This window comes from Stegostoma tigrinum, chromosome 22, assembly GCF_030684315.1.
Source record: "Stegostoma tigrinum isolate sSteTig4 chromosome 22, sSteTig4.hap1, whole genome shotgun sequence".
NCBI lineage: Eukaryota > Metazoa > Chordata > Chondrichthyes > Orectolobiformes > Stegostomatidae > Stegostoma > Stegostoma tigrinum.
The window spans coordinates 19908054-19924137 of NC_081375.1; the positions used below are offsets into that span (position 1 = coordinate 19908054).

General features: G+C 40.6%; 1 long non-coding RNA gene across 1 annotated transcript in view; it reads right to left on the reverse strand.

Annotated features, from left to right (window-relative positions):
• The window catches only part of LOC125463489 (uncharacterized), a 222673-nt gene that overhangs the window by 130946 nt on the left and 75643 nt on the right, over positions 1-16084 (reverse strand). The gene's annotated exons all lie outside the window — the stretch shown is intronic.

A 16084-nucleotide genomic window follows, 5' to 3' on the forward strand; every position in this document is an offset into this window, starting at 1 on the left:
TAATAGCCTGCTTCATGAAGTGCTATGCTTCCAGGAATTCTCGTGCTTGTCTCTGCCTAGCCTGTCCCAGGATCTTGGTGTTGTCCCAGTCGAAGTCATGGTTCTCCTTGTCCATGTGGATTGAGATGAGAGCGCATTGGTCATGTCTTATTGTAGCCAGTTGGTGTTCACGTACTCTTCTTGTTAGTTTCCTTCCCGTTTGTCCGTGGATAGAGCGGTTTGATTTGTTGACTAGGTGCTGGAGTCTTCTTTGTAGTTCTCTGGCTAATCTGTGCGATGGAATGCCTGGCAGGGGGACTATGGGTCTGAGGGATACTTACGACTTGTGCACTTTAGGGAGGCCATAGAATCGGGGTGTGTTGGTATCTTTGGGTTTCATTCTTAAGAAGTCTGTTTTGTTGGTCTGTCCTATCTGCTTAAGTCTTTGTAGCGTGTATAGGATTTTGTTGTCAAATTGTGATGCCAGGTCAGTTTGTACTGGTCGGTATGTGTTCTCATCGGCAAACAGTGCTTGTGCTTTGGAGTTGTCATCCTTTTTACTCATTGTCACTGTCATGCACCCTTTGTCTGCAGGTAGTATAGTGATGTTCTTGTCCTTCTTTAATCCATCCAGGGCTAGTCTTTCCCATGTGTTGAGGGTGTTGAACCTGTATGATTACTTTTGACCTAGAATTTGTATTTAGAAACGTTTGAAAAATACTGTTAAAAACATTTGCATGAATAACAAAGGGATCAATTGTAATTTTAATGTGTGATAAGAAATATTGGTCTTCAATACAGAAATATTGTGAATGGTGATCCTAGATCTGGAAGCAATACTAACTGGAGTTAAATAATCAGCGTGGATGGCAGACACAAAGTAAAGTTGAAGGCACAAAAGGAGAGCTACGAGCAGAACATGAGAGGATTTTCTTTTTCTCTCACATAAATGGTGAGCTGCCTTCTTGAATTGCTGCAGGCCATGTGCTGGAGGTAGGGCCCATAATGCCTTTAGGGAGAGATTCCAGAATGATTTGACTTGATTTGTTGTCATGTGGTCCTAAGTACAGTGAAAAATTTTGTCTGCAATCAGTATCGGAAGATCATGTAAGCAAGGACACACAGATCATAGGGTGAAAAAACTTGGACAGAGTGAGGCACGCAGGTTACATTGCACAGGATGTGCGCAAAACAAGGTCAAAATTAAAGTTAGAGAGTCCATTCAGTCTAACAATAGCAGGGAAGAAGCTGCTCTTGAACCTGTCGGTATGTGTGTTCAAGCTTCTGTATCCGTTGCCTGCGTAAAAGGTTGTAGCAGATCATTACTGGGGTAGAATGTGTCTTTGGTGATGTTGGCAGACTTTCTGCAGCAAGGAGAGGTATAAGTGAAGTCCACGGATGGAAGGATGACTTCCACAATGGTCTGGGCTGTGCACACCATCTTCTGTAGTTTCTTACAGTCCTTGGCAGAACAGTTGCCGTACCAGGCCATTATGCACCCGGGCAGTAAGCTCTCTATGGTGCATCTTTAAAAGTTGGTGAGGGTCCTTGTGGACATGCTGAAATTCCTAAGCCACTTGAGGAAGAAAAGGCATTGTTGTGCCTTCTTGACTGTCACATATATGGGTGAAGTCCAGGACAGGCTGTCGGTTATCATCATTCCTAGAACTTGATGGTCTCAACTCTCTCAACCTCTACTCCGTTGTTGTAAATGGGGACACTTTCTCCTCCTTTCTTTCTGAAGTCAATAATCAGTTCTCTTGTTTTGCTTACATTGAGACAGAGATTGTAATCATTGCACCACGTCACCAAGCCCTCTATCTCCTTCCTATATTCTGACTCATCATTGTCTGATATCTATCCAACCATGGCAGTGTCATCAGCAAACTTGACTAAGGCAGTCGTTCAGAATTTGGCTGCACAGACAAGTGAAGATGGTCTGCATCAGATACAGACTCACAGAACTATTGGCAGAAAGAAGGGCGCAGTGATTTCTCATGAGGAGCAGCAGTAAGTGATGCAGAGGAAGAGGTCAATTTTCTACCTGGCAGAAAAGGAAAAGGAAATGCTGCAGTCTAAAATACTGCAGTGTGTGAAATAAAGCTGTATAAATAGCTCATGGATCCAAAGGTGGGTGCGTTTTACCAAAAATGGCCAAACTGAAGTGTTCTTGGTAGTCACATTGAAAATGAACTCAGGTGGGGGTTGTATGTTATTGCAGAAGTTTGTGGTTACATCCTTATATCAACTATCTAAACTGAAACGTGCATTTCTATTTGAAGTATGTTTTGCTTGTTAATTCAAGGTTCAATTTGCTCTGGTTCGAATTTGTGCTGCAAAAAAAAGCAAAGCTACTTGTTACTAAGATGGGGGTGACTCAGCAAATCTGGATTTTTTTTTTACGGTTTCCACACAGGGATCACAACAAAGCTTTAAAGCCACATCTGGAGCTTGTGTTCAGGGCAGATTTGAAAAAGAAGACACCTACAGTAAAAATCTAAGAGAATCTACTTTATCTGGGTAATGTTTACTCAGTCAAGCAAGAGAAGGCCACTGATCTTTATATAATTACGACAACTCTATAATAAACCCTTGCCTATGTTACTATTTGCATGGCTTTAATTGAAATTCTCAGAACATCATTTTACCACAGTGTTATTGACTCACTTAAAAGCAGTTTAAGTTTGTTGCTACTCATTTAGAAAGTCACTAATAGCTATGTCACAGGAAGCAACCTGTCAAAAAAGCTCTACCCTAACTTTTACAAGGCTAATTCAGTACAAATGTTTCTGGATGCACTTTTGTCATGGTGTATGTTTTCCATCTGGCAGTTTTCACAGTAGAGATACATCACATGGAGAAAAAGTACTGCTTTTAAGAAGTTATGTCACAAAAATGAGATTTAGGAAAATTGTCATATTAGAAATTAAAATTTCTTTTTTATGCTACAAAATGGACATAGGTGTACTGTACAGGTGTAAAAATCAAAAGGCGAAGCTTGTAGTTTAATTTGACCTGTTTGGTAAAGTATAAGAAATGAAAAAATATTCGAACAACCTCGGTTATTTGAGTTCTCATGAAATCTGACATTTCATGACAAGGGGGAAGCTTATGGTTTCCTTCCCACTCATTTTCCACTTTTTTTCGTATCTGCATTAGTCTTTTGTTCTGATACCGTAGTCCAGCAATGCACCATCTTTTTATTCAGACCTCACTACATTCAAATACACAAGATAATCAGAAGTTTGGTAAAAGATGCTGTGATAAACTTCAGTCAAAATAATTTTAATATTTAAAAAGGATTTACTACAATGATTAAAAATTGCATATTTGAGAACATCATCTTGTTGGGATAATTTTGCTGTCACCTGTAGGGTTGGAAACTGAGTCAACTGAAGTACTTTAGTCAGTGTCTTTGAAAATCAGAACCTAGTAAGGGGAAAACAACCATCTAGATTTAGTTTTTTGTAGTTTTTACTATTCAGTGCACATAAATTCTTTAAATTTAATTTCCTGTGACATTGCTAGAACATTTGAAATGCATGCAAATCAAGGCCTTACTAATTTATTGCTTCTGGAAATACCATTGGCAGTTCAGTAGCTCCTACAACAGAGAGCTGAGACTCCCAACTGAAGGTTCAAGAGTTCAAATCCCACACTTGACAGTACTGCACACCCTTGTTTTCCCTCAGCAAATTTTGATGCAGAAGGGGTGTGGTGGCAGAAGAGTGAAGAGAAGTGGGATAAACAAGCTTGCGGGACTAGTCCGGCTTTATGCCAAATTTCCTGCAATTCGCCTATCAAATGTTCATATAAACTGGGGCTGAGGAAAGGACCATACACTTAAATTAACTAAAGTCAAACTGATGTGGAGTTTGCAAGACAGGGAAATGTACAAGTGAAGTTCAGAAGTTTTCTGGAGTTAGGAGAGAGAAAAAGGAGGAAGAAAGTCTTTTAGAAATGTTCCATTTCAACTATTGAGGGCAACAAGAAGGGCTGCTAAATGTTAATTTAATAGCATAACAACAGGCCAATGAAAGGATTTGTCACTGAAATAGACAGGTTTCTGTTTTGCCTTTGGCTGTCAGTGGATTTACCTGTACAGTTCAGGCTGTCTACAAGTTCCTTCCAGAGTCACTTCTTTGATATATACCTGCACCCAACATGCTGATGGATCGGTATTTTGTCCTGTTGCCAAAAGTCAAAAGACTGTTTGAAGGAGAGATTGTTGGACTCTGTGGTAACTGAGGGTACGTGATGGGACTGAAACAAAAGAAGATCTGTTTAAAATAGGTTTGCACTGTGAAGAACTGGCAACAGATATGTTCCCTTAAGATTGTTCTGTGCAGCAAAGAAACTAACATTAGCCACAGTTAAGCTGCTTTTATACTGTTCTAAGGATTCCGCCTCCTGAGAACTCATACGTTTTGCCGAAGGAGATGACACAAAAAGTAATTTTATCACATTTGCCAAGTTTGGAAGCTGAGAGGACCCATTTCTTTAAGACAAGCTGGAAGACAACAATAATTTTGAACAGTTACTTTTATGATGGATAACTTAACAGTTTTGTATCTTATGTTTAACAGCTTGAAACTTGGGCCACAAGAAAAGATCAATGCTTGAATCTTAAGTGGATATTTATGTTTGGACAATGTGGAACAAGTTTGTTGACTTCAGCCAATCTTCTTTGTCAGTGTTCCTTTCCCACTCCAATGTTAAAATATGGTCAGAAAATGGGAACTGCGGATACTGGAGAATCCAAGATAACAAAGTGTGAAGCTGGATGAACACAGCAGGCCAAGCAGCATCTCAGGAGCACAAAAACTGATGTTTTGGGCCTCGACCCTTCATCAGCTTTTGTGCTCCTGAGATGCTGCTTGGCCTGCTGTGTTCATCCAGCTTCACACTTTGTTATCTTGGATTCTCCAGTATCCGCAAAGTGTGAAGCTGGATGTACACAGCAGGCCAAGCAGCATCTCAGGAGCACAAAATCTGACGTTTTGGGCCTCGACCCTTCATCAGCTTTTGTGCTCCTGAGATGCTGCTTGGCCTGCTTTGTTCATCCAGCTTCACACTTTGTTATAATGTTAAAATATGGGGTCAGTTGAGGCTCTGAAAACCAAGATATAGGACCACGTTTGCAAAGGGAGCTCAGAAATCAGAGGTCCAGATGAATTCTAGTACGCGACACTGTGCCTCAGCTGTGTTATTCTTACAACACTATTTTTGGATGGATATCCATTCACCGGGCAGAGAGGAACTCAGCATCCAGTTACAGATGATGACTTCCTCCAGCAGATGGGAGTTGCCTGCCTAAGTCCAGTGGAAAAGGCAAGTGGCAGCCATGTTGGGGATTACTGATGTCTTCACGAAGAAAGTGAGTCAGCAATTCATCAGAAGGTCAAATTGTTCGTGAAGAACAGCTAGATAAAGCCAAGATAATGCACACGTTCCTATGCAAATTAACCAAGTACCCAATAATTCCCCAACACAAGATAAACTTCCGTTAGCCCCACAGCAAACGAAAGATGAGCATTAACATATACCATCTGTTCAGGTTTGCCAAAATGACCACAAATAATTGTGTTTCCAACAGCACAGTATGATAAGAAAATTCCAGAAGGGAACTTAATGCGTCCTTAATTAGCAGCAAACTGGCTTCCCATTCCATCTTCCTGCCTGCCCTTGCAAAATAAACTGTACCGGAGGCATCGGGATCCCGAAACAACCTTGGACAGAGGTTTTAAGGTCAGTCCCTGTAGCCATTTGAAATCCCAGCTGAAAATGTTTCATGTTTCTTGGAACTATGGGAGAACGATACACCTGTAAGAAACAGGTTTTTTTTTTAAAAACCTGGCTGCAAGAACACAAGTCACTGCCTCACTAAGAGAAGGTAATCCAACTGCTCTCCACCTTTGCTTCCATTTGATTCAGTAAGCATCTGGTTACTGCAATAAAGACAAACAGTTTCTGGTTCAGCATAGAATCCCAGAATTCATTCCAGCACTCTCCTTTCAGAACAATATATTCAGGAATCCAGTAAACTTCCATTAGCAGGACCACCGTTTCTCATTGAATAAATCCAATCGTCGCAGGAAATTTGCCAGTGTTTTGAGATTACATCCTGCAATTCCACTCATTTGTGGTTAGGCCTCATGGATTTAAAAAAAGGATGTCAAATTTCTTTCTGCTTGGAATTTAAAGTAGTCTTTTAGGGATTGTATTCTGCCATTCCATCAGCTTTTCCACAAAAACCACAAATCTGTGTTCACGATGCTCATTCACTTAACTAGACAGACTTTCAACAGACGACTGGTGGGAGCTGTTAAGGTTTGAAGAATTGCTGGGCTTCTCTATTTACTCGTAATTCTTTACACAGTAAAATTTGTCACAGGTAATAGTTCACAAAACCTAATCTAAAGTTGCTCTGAACATTCCTCTTACTGGTATTTAAATACATTGTTAGAGCTTTTAATATAATTCAATCTTAAAACAAAGTGCGACAACCAGACCCCAGGTAAATTTCCTCAATTCACCATGGTCCCAGATGGAATACCCCAAATCTGTTAAGCTCCTGAATGAGGAGTGAAGAACTGGCTCCCCTTTATTTACGCACTCGCCTCAGTGGACTGCATCAAAGTTAATTTAGAAAGGACGCCTTCCTGTGTAGATACCTTTCTCCCGCAGAACCAAATGTACATTTCAGTTAAAAAGGAGCCAATTTAGTCAAGCTTTAGGTCGTGAGAAAGTCTGTGTTTATGTCTGTTTATTAATTACAAAATGGGAGAAGAATTAGTAGTGCAACACATATATAGAGATTGGAAATAAGAAATAAGCTCAAAAAGATAGATTTAGAGTACAGAGATAGTAAGAACTGCAGATGCTGGAGAATCCGAGATAGCAAGGCGTACAGCTGGATGAACACAGCAGGTCAAGCAGCATCTTAGGAGCAGGGAAGCTGACGTTTCAGGCCTAGACCTTTCATCAGTCACTGAATTGCTCACAAGGAGTGGATAGTTGAAGGTAATGACCATTGCAGTGGAGGTTATTGGTAGCAGTGATGTTGGTTGTTCAACAGCCTGCTCCACAATCCTTCATTTTATCAACTGTAGGTTTGGGATTATATTCAACATGGACGTGTCAGACCGAAGATCTGTATCCGTCATGTATGACTCTACGGCGATAGGCATCACTGGTAAGTTTAAAACCAAAGGAACTGCAGATGCTGTAAATCAGGAAGAAAAACAAAGTTGCTGAAAAAGCTCAGCAGGTCTGGCAGCATCGGTGAAGGAGAAAACAGAGTTAACGTTTCGGTCCGGTGACCCTTCCTCAAAATTCCAGCAACTTTGTTTTTAATCACTGGTAAGTTGCTGCCGTCAGGGTAGCTATAATGGGAGCTAATTTTGGAATGGGGTTGTGGTATTCACAATGATGGTAAGTCGGTGTTTCCAGGATTTGAACAAAGAAGAGGAACTAGATATCAATCACGTTTCCATGTACCCACTGCTCTTATTTTGTCTTGGTTTTACTACCAAGATTACTACCATTTCTTTTCAAGAACAACGTGAACCATAATGCTAAATGATACACAAGGACAAACAGAGTTAATGTTTCACATTGATGGCCTGCTTAAATTTTCCAGCACTTTGGGCTTCTATTTCAGATTTCCAACATTTTCAGTATTTCTATTCTGCCTTTTTTAATTCACCCATGGATGTGAGCCAGCATTTCTTGCTTGTCCCTAGTTGTCCTTGAGAAGGTGCTGGTGAGCTGCCTTCTTGAACAGCAGCAGTCTACGTGCTGTCGATTGATCACAATGACCCTAGGGAGGGAATTCCAGGATTTTGATCCAGTGACAGTGAAGTATATTTCCCAGCCAGAATATTGAGTCAAGGGAAACTTGCACGTGGTGGTGTTCCCATGTATCTGCTGCCCTTCTAGATAGAAATGGTCATGAGTTTGGAAGATACGAAAGGTTATTGATTTGGAATTGACCTAGCCTGCATGGCTTCATTTGACAAGGAACACCACTGTAACAGTGTCAGCTCACTTGCCTCCTTGCTCAGGGTCTAACATTTGGGTATTAGATGTTTTGAAGTTGACATCTATACAAATACTGAAGGCCTCATGGCAATACCCAGAGGAGTCAAGCTGCAGTCTCTCTGCGCTTAACTGTCAACACAGAAGAAACATACACTTACAAAAAACCCTTCAACATCCAGCAGCTCAAGCAGCAAGATGATAAGAGAAATATCCAACATGTCCACAGTTTGGTCAATGAAGTGCCACCAAAACATTGTCTTAATCCTGATTCATACGGACAGTACAGATAACCTTTATTCATTCATCGTCTCCCTCAGTGTGTGCAGGTTGTTAATGCTGGAAGACTACACCGCTGAGTCACAGACCAGTTACTACCAATTCACCAGAGTGAAACAACTGTCGGTTCTCTATCCTATAACTGCCACCCAAATTGATCTGCTAAAGCACTTCCTGAAATTCACCAAAGTTTTCCATTCAGGAGAAAAGAATCGAGCACCTTTCATTCCAGATGATACAAGCATTTTAAGTACTTTTGTAATTCAGAATCCATTAAGCTTTACTGTGCTTGCAAAACATTTTGACATTATTCTGGTCCAAATTATTCTGAATCATTCTTGCAATTACCTTTCATTTCCTAAAAGAAAAAAGGGACAGGAATACATTTTGCCCTTCAGTTGGTACTTATCTAAAATCAACAAGCTTTGTACCAGCCTAGATACATTGAGCTCAACTTCCACAACCTGAGAGTAATGTGGCTAGGTTGGCGAAGGGGGTCATGGGTGACAAAAGAAGCAGGGGGCTGGTGGACCCTGATCATGGAGCAGTCCATAATGCTTTCTACTTGGCAGGGAACATTCTTTGAGCAGATTGGGATGCCAGGTCAGCTGCCAACTTGACAGAGGTGGGCAGCTCAATCAAAAGCCCTCACTCGGTATAATCTTGTAGCCTTGAGCAATTTAAAATCCATGGGGTAGCAAAGCCCTGGCACATGCAGAAGTGCCCAGCTCAATGAATATGATGTCTCTGCAACAACTTAGGAAAAGCATTGGTCTACTTTCTACCCTGGCCTACTTTTATCGTGGGCATTACAAATCAGGAGAGCAATGCAATTCCTTGCACATTAACAATTTATCAAGTTAAAATTTTATTATTACAATAATTGAGGGTGTAGCTTTTGTATCAAAGTCCTGTGCGCAAATCCAATTCATCTTGCTCTCTTCCCAGTCCTTCCCACGCCACACACCCGTCCTCTTCGAAAGTATTGGCAGCCACACTGCTACAAGGTGCCAGCCAATTCCATGCTGTTATTTGACTCCCTGTCTGATTTTCCCCTCCCCCTGTGGGAAACACCTTGCCTTCGCTTAACATCTCCCAAACAACAAAAGAAGAAGCACAAGCCGCAGTGTCAATTCGAACAAGTCTAAACACCGTATGGTGTGAAGAGCTCCTCAGCAAACAAACATGTGCTGGGGAAAGGGTTAGGTACAGGTCATTCTTACTTTCTATTTGCACTGCAGGAGCCCTTTTATAATTACTCAATGCTAAAAAACAACACAAACTCATTAATCCTACAAGTATTTGTAAACAAACGAGATTGAGAGAGCTGTAAATAGGTTAGTTACTTCCAGATTTCTTTAGTTTCACTTCTGCAAACATAATTTCACCAATCCCACATTCCCAGTGCAAAGCCACGCCCAAGGGAAACACAGGGCAAGGAGCTACAAAGCCCCATCTCTGACACATGCTCCATTTGAATCTACCTCTGCATTGGCAAAGGAGAATAGGAGTAGTCAATTTACCCAAGGATCTTTTCGGTGTTGCTAGGAAAAAAACATTCAAACTCCTCCATACCACTATCATCCACCTCTGCAAAACTCAATTCTCCCTAAATTAAAATTGCACTGGAGCCTGAGGTAATTGGAATTAGATATCTTTCGAGAACATGGGACCAGGAGTAGGCCATTCAGACCCTCGAGTTGTTCCTTCATTCTCTGAGATCATGGCTGATTTGTGGCCTAACTCCATATACCTGCCTTCGGCCCATATCACTCAATAACTTTTAAGTATCCATCACTAATTTAAAACTGTTGACTGAAATAACTGCACAAAGGCCAGTATCCCATCACTAAGTCACCCTTTTATTTACTTGTGCACAGTATACTGGCTATGACCAGCCAACTCAAAGTTAATCACCAGAACTGAGGGGTTTCTGATCTCTTGGTTATATTGGACAGCCTGGACTTTCCTGATTGGTGCAGATTAACAACCCTAAATCAAACACCTTGTAGTCAATGAGGTCAACCCGGTCTCAATCAACTAATCTTGCATCAATTGCCGTTTGTGGAAGACAACTCCAAACATCTACCACCCTTTATGTTAGAGCCTGGATTTGCGAAATTGAGAGTGTTGTTACTGATTTCATGTTAAACAAAACCTATTTAAGTGTATTGCATACATACCCTTGCCATAAACTCTTCATCGTTAGCGATGTTTTCATTTTCAAAATAATCAGTGCAATCTATCTCCAAATTATTGCTTTCTAGCTACAACTGGCAGTGTTAAAAATTCCTGGTTTGATTTGGAGCAATGCTCCCACTGCTTTGTCCCAACCTGAAAAAAGAAATGCTGCTAATAGCAATACGGTGACTTATCCCCATCTTGTTTGGATGAGGCACTGGAGAGGCAAAGCTACAGGGTGTTCTTGGCAATGGTACCAAAATAATGACAACCTGCACTATTCTGCAGGCAATTTTGTGTTGCAGGCCACACCTAGTAGAAATTCACAACACAAAAGGAACCTTGCAGTCAGCAAAGGGGAGAAAGGCTCTGGCCCAGTTGGATTCAAAACACTCATTCCTGCCAACTTGCTGTACCACCCTGTTCCTGTGAACATTTCACACTCCTGTATATGATTGGAGAAACCAAACAGAAAATAGAGTTGCTCAATATTTAATTAGAGTAGTGAATGATATAATTACAGAATTTGTACTGCAAAAACTCTAAGAAGCATACAATAGTTTATTCACAAGCTCAATCCTCCAGTAATGCTATGTTGTTGTCACAGAAATAGCTTTTACATGAATAACGTCCAGCACCACAAACATTAAAACCACCTGTGAACATTGATGGCAAAAAATGTACAATGGAAACGCATTTAAAGGGGGCTAAGAAATTTAGAGAAGGTGATTGACTGTGAACAATGGACAGAAGAGAGCAATTCTTAGCCAGTCTTTACAAATGCATGTACAAGTGCAAAGCATTGATTAATAATCCAAAAACTGGGTGCGATACAAAAAGTGCCCATCAGATGGTTCAATTCAAAAAAGGAATACAGAGATTCTGGTGGGCCACACATATGGCTTCAAATCAGACAGAATTCTGACCTCCCAAGCCAAAGTCTTTCCACAAACTAACACAGCTCAGTTCTTCCACAGATTGTGTATTTCCCATGTGTGCATGGCAAGCCAACAGCTCAAGAAGTAGAGTGCTGCATTGGAGGACCAAGCAAGACACTCTCTGGATTTTACAACCACTTTCTGTAGATATGCATCTAAATATGGTGTGCCAAGGAGTTTTGGCAAGATTTATGGAAAGCAAAAGTAAAATTAAATCCAATCCAAGAAGAACAGGATATGTCAGATTCCACCATAGACACAAAATAAAACAATTAGCATGAAAAATATTTCTAGAAAAGGTTATTCAACAAATTGGTCAAAGTCAGTAAGTAAGGACTTCAGAAATTGCTGGAGAAACTCAGCAGGGTCTGGTGGCAGAGATAATTGGAACTGCAGATGCTGGAGAATCCGAGATAACAAGGCGTAGAGCTAGATGAACACAGCAGGCCAAGCAGCATCAGAGGAGCAGGAAGGCTGACATTTCGGGCCTAGATCTTTCTTCAGAAATGCTCACAGGCCAACAAGGCCTGTTGAGTTTCTCTCGCAGTTTCTGATTTTTTGTTTCATATCTGATTTTTATTTGTTGCTTTTTGCCCCCAGGTCTTTGAAGGTCATTTTGTGAAGAATCTCTTAGGGAAATAAAAAAAGCATCAAGAGCCCACTTCTATTTTATTTGGAAACATTAGTTAAGGTTCATTTATTCATGACACTAGAAGTTTGAGAAAGCAATGTATGCTTGGAAGGACAGGTATCATTCATCCTCCAAGGATGGAGGAACTGTCTTGCTGAGAAATAAACATCAAAGCTTCTACCTATTCAGAAGGGATGTTGTGCTGCAGTGAGTAATGAACCTACCTATGAGCCAGAACTTATGGATTTAAGCCCCATATTAGAACTTGGCAGCCATAGATGACTTACTGTGTGTCAGATAAGCCAATTGCCAACATGTAAATTCTTCTAAATATGCCAATGGCAGTTGGTAAGAGCAGAACTGTTTCCTGGATACACTGAACCGTGTGGAAGCTGCAGTGTAACAACCTCCACGAGTTTAGACAGTTAGTTTCATCCTTGATCGGAGGGCCTGTCACAAACATGAACATATCCCTTTAGGCTTTCATAGATTCAAAGCAAGAACTTACAGCCCTACATCTCACTGCAGTTTCAGTGTACTGACTAATTTTCACATCACAACTGAGCCATTTGTTAATTATTCACTTTTCTGAGTCGGTCAGTCAACTTAAACTGGTTTACTCAATTGTTGCTTCTGATTTAATTCCTATCTTACCCATAAATAAGAAAGGAAGGACACTAATAGGGAAAATCCTTCAGCAGGACTCAATGTCCCCAGGTTTGCTTGTGTGAGAAAAGGTCAGGGGATTGCACATAGGAAGAAAATCAAATCTGGCTCCCTACTTTGAATGCCCCTAAGTGAATCCTCTCAATTACCTCTGATATTGTGCAGAGCAATGTGGAAATTCACATTACAAATCACTGGTTTCAGAATATCACTGGAAAAATACTGGCGTGTGAAGCGCACATTAGAGAAACAGGCCGATTATTTGTATCATGGTAAATGTTCAGAATTAGGACGGCATTAATTCAATGGGATTTGGTCACACAAGATGAATCAGAGGATGGGAACAGAACTGATTTATATGAGAGAGAAGTATAGGGGGATATTAAATGGATAATCGGTGGATTTGTGATAATTGACAGCTTGAGGTTTTGAAGTAGAGGGACCTTGAAGACAAGAGTAAGGCAAGACAAGTCAATTCAGACAGGTGGGATCTCCTCTTCTTAAAATAAAACATACAGACAGGTCCATAATGTAAGTTTAATAAAAGAGGGGAATCTTTCCCTGTGCCTCAGTCAGTATTAGTAAACTGAAGATTTCAATTCCCTTTGTGCTTAAGTTGCGATAAAGCAAAGTTCTATTGACCATCTTTCAGCAGTGACATGATCTCAGGCAGTTTACTGTATATGTGTGGAGCTGCACACAGCTGTAGTTAATCCGCACCTACAGGTCATTACAAGTTCATATTTAATAGAACCACTTAGACATTGCTCCTCAAAAACACACCTGTTTCATATATTTCCAATGTAAGGCAACAGGAATGCAAATGGATACGTAAACCCACAACAGCTGCTATCCACTGCACAGACAAACAGGGCACAGGCAGTGCCGAACAATTATCTTATTCAAATAATGCCAATTTCATAACTTCCACACATTTCTTCTGGACTAGGGAATTAACGTTTCTGAAACAAATGCCAGAAGCCATTGAAAAAAAATTCTGCAATTCTTCAGGCAGCGGCTTTAAGCCATATCTGCTGAATTGCAACCCTGCCATACCCAAGGATGACAGCATGCTCTTTTAAACTAAGCTAGCAATGTTGCCACCATGCCCTTTTCCAGGCTGACCAGACAGGGAATCAACTCAACAAGTGCCCCCTAACCTCCAACCAAGTCTGATCAGACAAAGAGATTAATCTGTTGTCACAACTATCAGTTATGGAGTGAATGCCCTGCTGTGCCCGCCAATTGTCAAAGAGGATTAACCAGCCTGCCAAATCGAAATCGATAATTAAAGTATCTTTGGTGTTGTTATCCGATCCAAGGATGGGTTGAGATGCCACAACTCACTGTAGCTGTGGAGAATAGGAAATAAAATGCAGTAATGCCTTTGCCAGTCCAACATCAGCATGGAGCATGTAGGTCATGGCCACACTCAGAAGGAACAAGGAAATTTTGTATAATTTACTAGAGCATCTGACCTTTTAACTGAATTACTTTCATTTGTCATAACATTGTTATATGAAACTTATGTCATGAAATCAGAGTTAAGTTTTCTTTTCACCTCCCAATATTCCCTACTCGTATGTTTTGCTCCTTTCCACTCAACACTGGATGCTATTTCATACCAGCTTTCAACTACACATATCAATGTGCTATTACACCCAAGTAGTTTATACAAATGTTGAGCCTTGCGCTGTACTCATTAGCATCCATGCACTGTCCACCATGGTCACTGGGAAGCCCCAGGCTAGATGTTTTCCTTCTCCTGTATTAACAGTATTCAAATTACCTAAAGCATTCTGTTGCCCAGTTTTGATCAACTAACCCACCAATAGTCAAGAGTCACCTCAGAAACCTTTCTGGTTCATTTGTCCACTGGGCTATTGCTGAAGGAGACAAGAGCATTAACTTCTACTCTATTGAAATACATTGATTCAAACGGGATTAATCTGTCGCAAATGATAAATTAAACAAGGAGGTCTTGAGTCTGTACCTTGTCTTCAATTTTAGTTATAAAAGTGACAGAGTGTAAGTGCCACCACGTGCAGACGGGCATATTCAAAGGATCTGTAGTTATAAAAGAAAATTTCTATTAAAAAAGTAGTGTGAGAAGTCGCTGAGATATTTCACAGGTTTTAAAAGTCGGGTGGAAAATATAAATAAGTGTTCTGAGCCACAGTACATGACTTCTTTGAATGAAAGAATGAACTGATCTCAAATACATGTGGCAGCAATTCCAACAAGTCTTACTGTAAGCTCTATCCCACAGTTCCAAAGACCACCCCTGTGCCATCAATGGGCCTCCAGACGAAAACAGTAATGTGTTAAATGCCGACAGAGAACTTTAAAAAGCCAAGCAATTAACAGCCATGATAGTTAGGGGTTTATTTTGCCCTCCAGGGTTAGTATAGAATACTGAAAATAAATGTCAAGTAACTTGTCTGCAGTGTTTCTCACAGACATCATCTAAAGCCTGTGGTGGATATAATCTGGATTCAAAGTATTGGCACATGCATGGCATCTGACACAAGCTTTAAAATATGTGAGTTCAGCAATTCTCATTTGACTGAAGATTTGCAATTGTATCAAACCAAACAATTTCAAAATTTGTTTGCTGAGAGAGTGTAGGGTGAATGGTTCATTTCTCAGTAAAATATTTTTGCTTAAAGAGACTGGGTTGTACAATGGCTTTCAGCATTGTCCTTCACCCTCAGGAACTTGGGCTTGCATCCAGCCAAGAGCAAGGGGGTGAATGCTTCATCGCTTTGAGGCCTTGTAAAGAGAACGAGGTGGCTTTAAGTCATAGAGACAGCAGCCTAACTCTACAGTACAAAAGTGGCCACGGTTCAGTACAATTTGCATTGATTAGGTGATGTCAGTGTCCTGAGTAGTGTGATTTTTATTTGTTTCAAAAGAATTCTCACTATTCTGATCAGATATTGATTTTTAACTAATTTTTAAAGCCCACACTTTATGTTTTGAATTCTCAAAATTAAGAATAACCTATTGCAAATCAGGGACCAGGCATCCAAGTACTCACATTTAGTTTGTTCATCTTTGGAGCAGGATGCCACAGAATTTGTCATCATGTGAAAACATCTCAAAACCTCACTCCCAACCCCCTTGAAATCTAGGCCTGACTTCTGGAAAACCTTCACCACTAAAAACAGCAAGGGACCAAAAAGAACTGCAGATGCTTGAAATCAGAACCAAAACAGAAATAGCTAAAAAAGACCCTCAGCAGGTCTGGCTGGATCTGGGAGGAGAATTCGGAGTTAACATTTCAGACCAAGTGACCAGTCCTCAGAACAGGTTCTGAGTTCTGAGGGAGGGTCACTAGACCTGAAATGCTAATTCTGCTTTCTCTGCA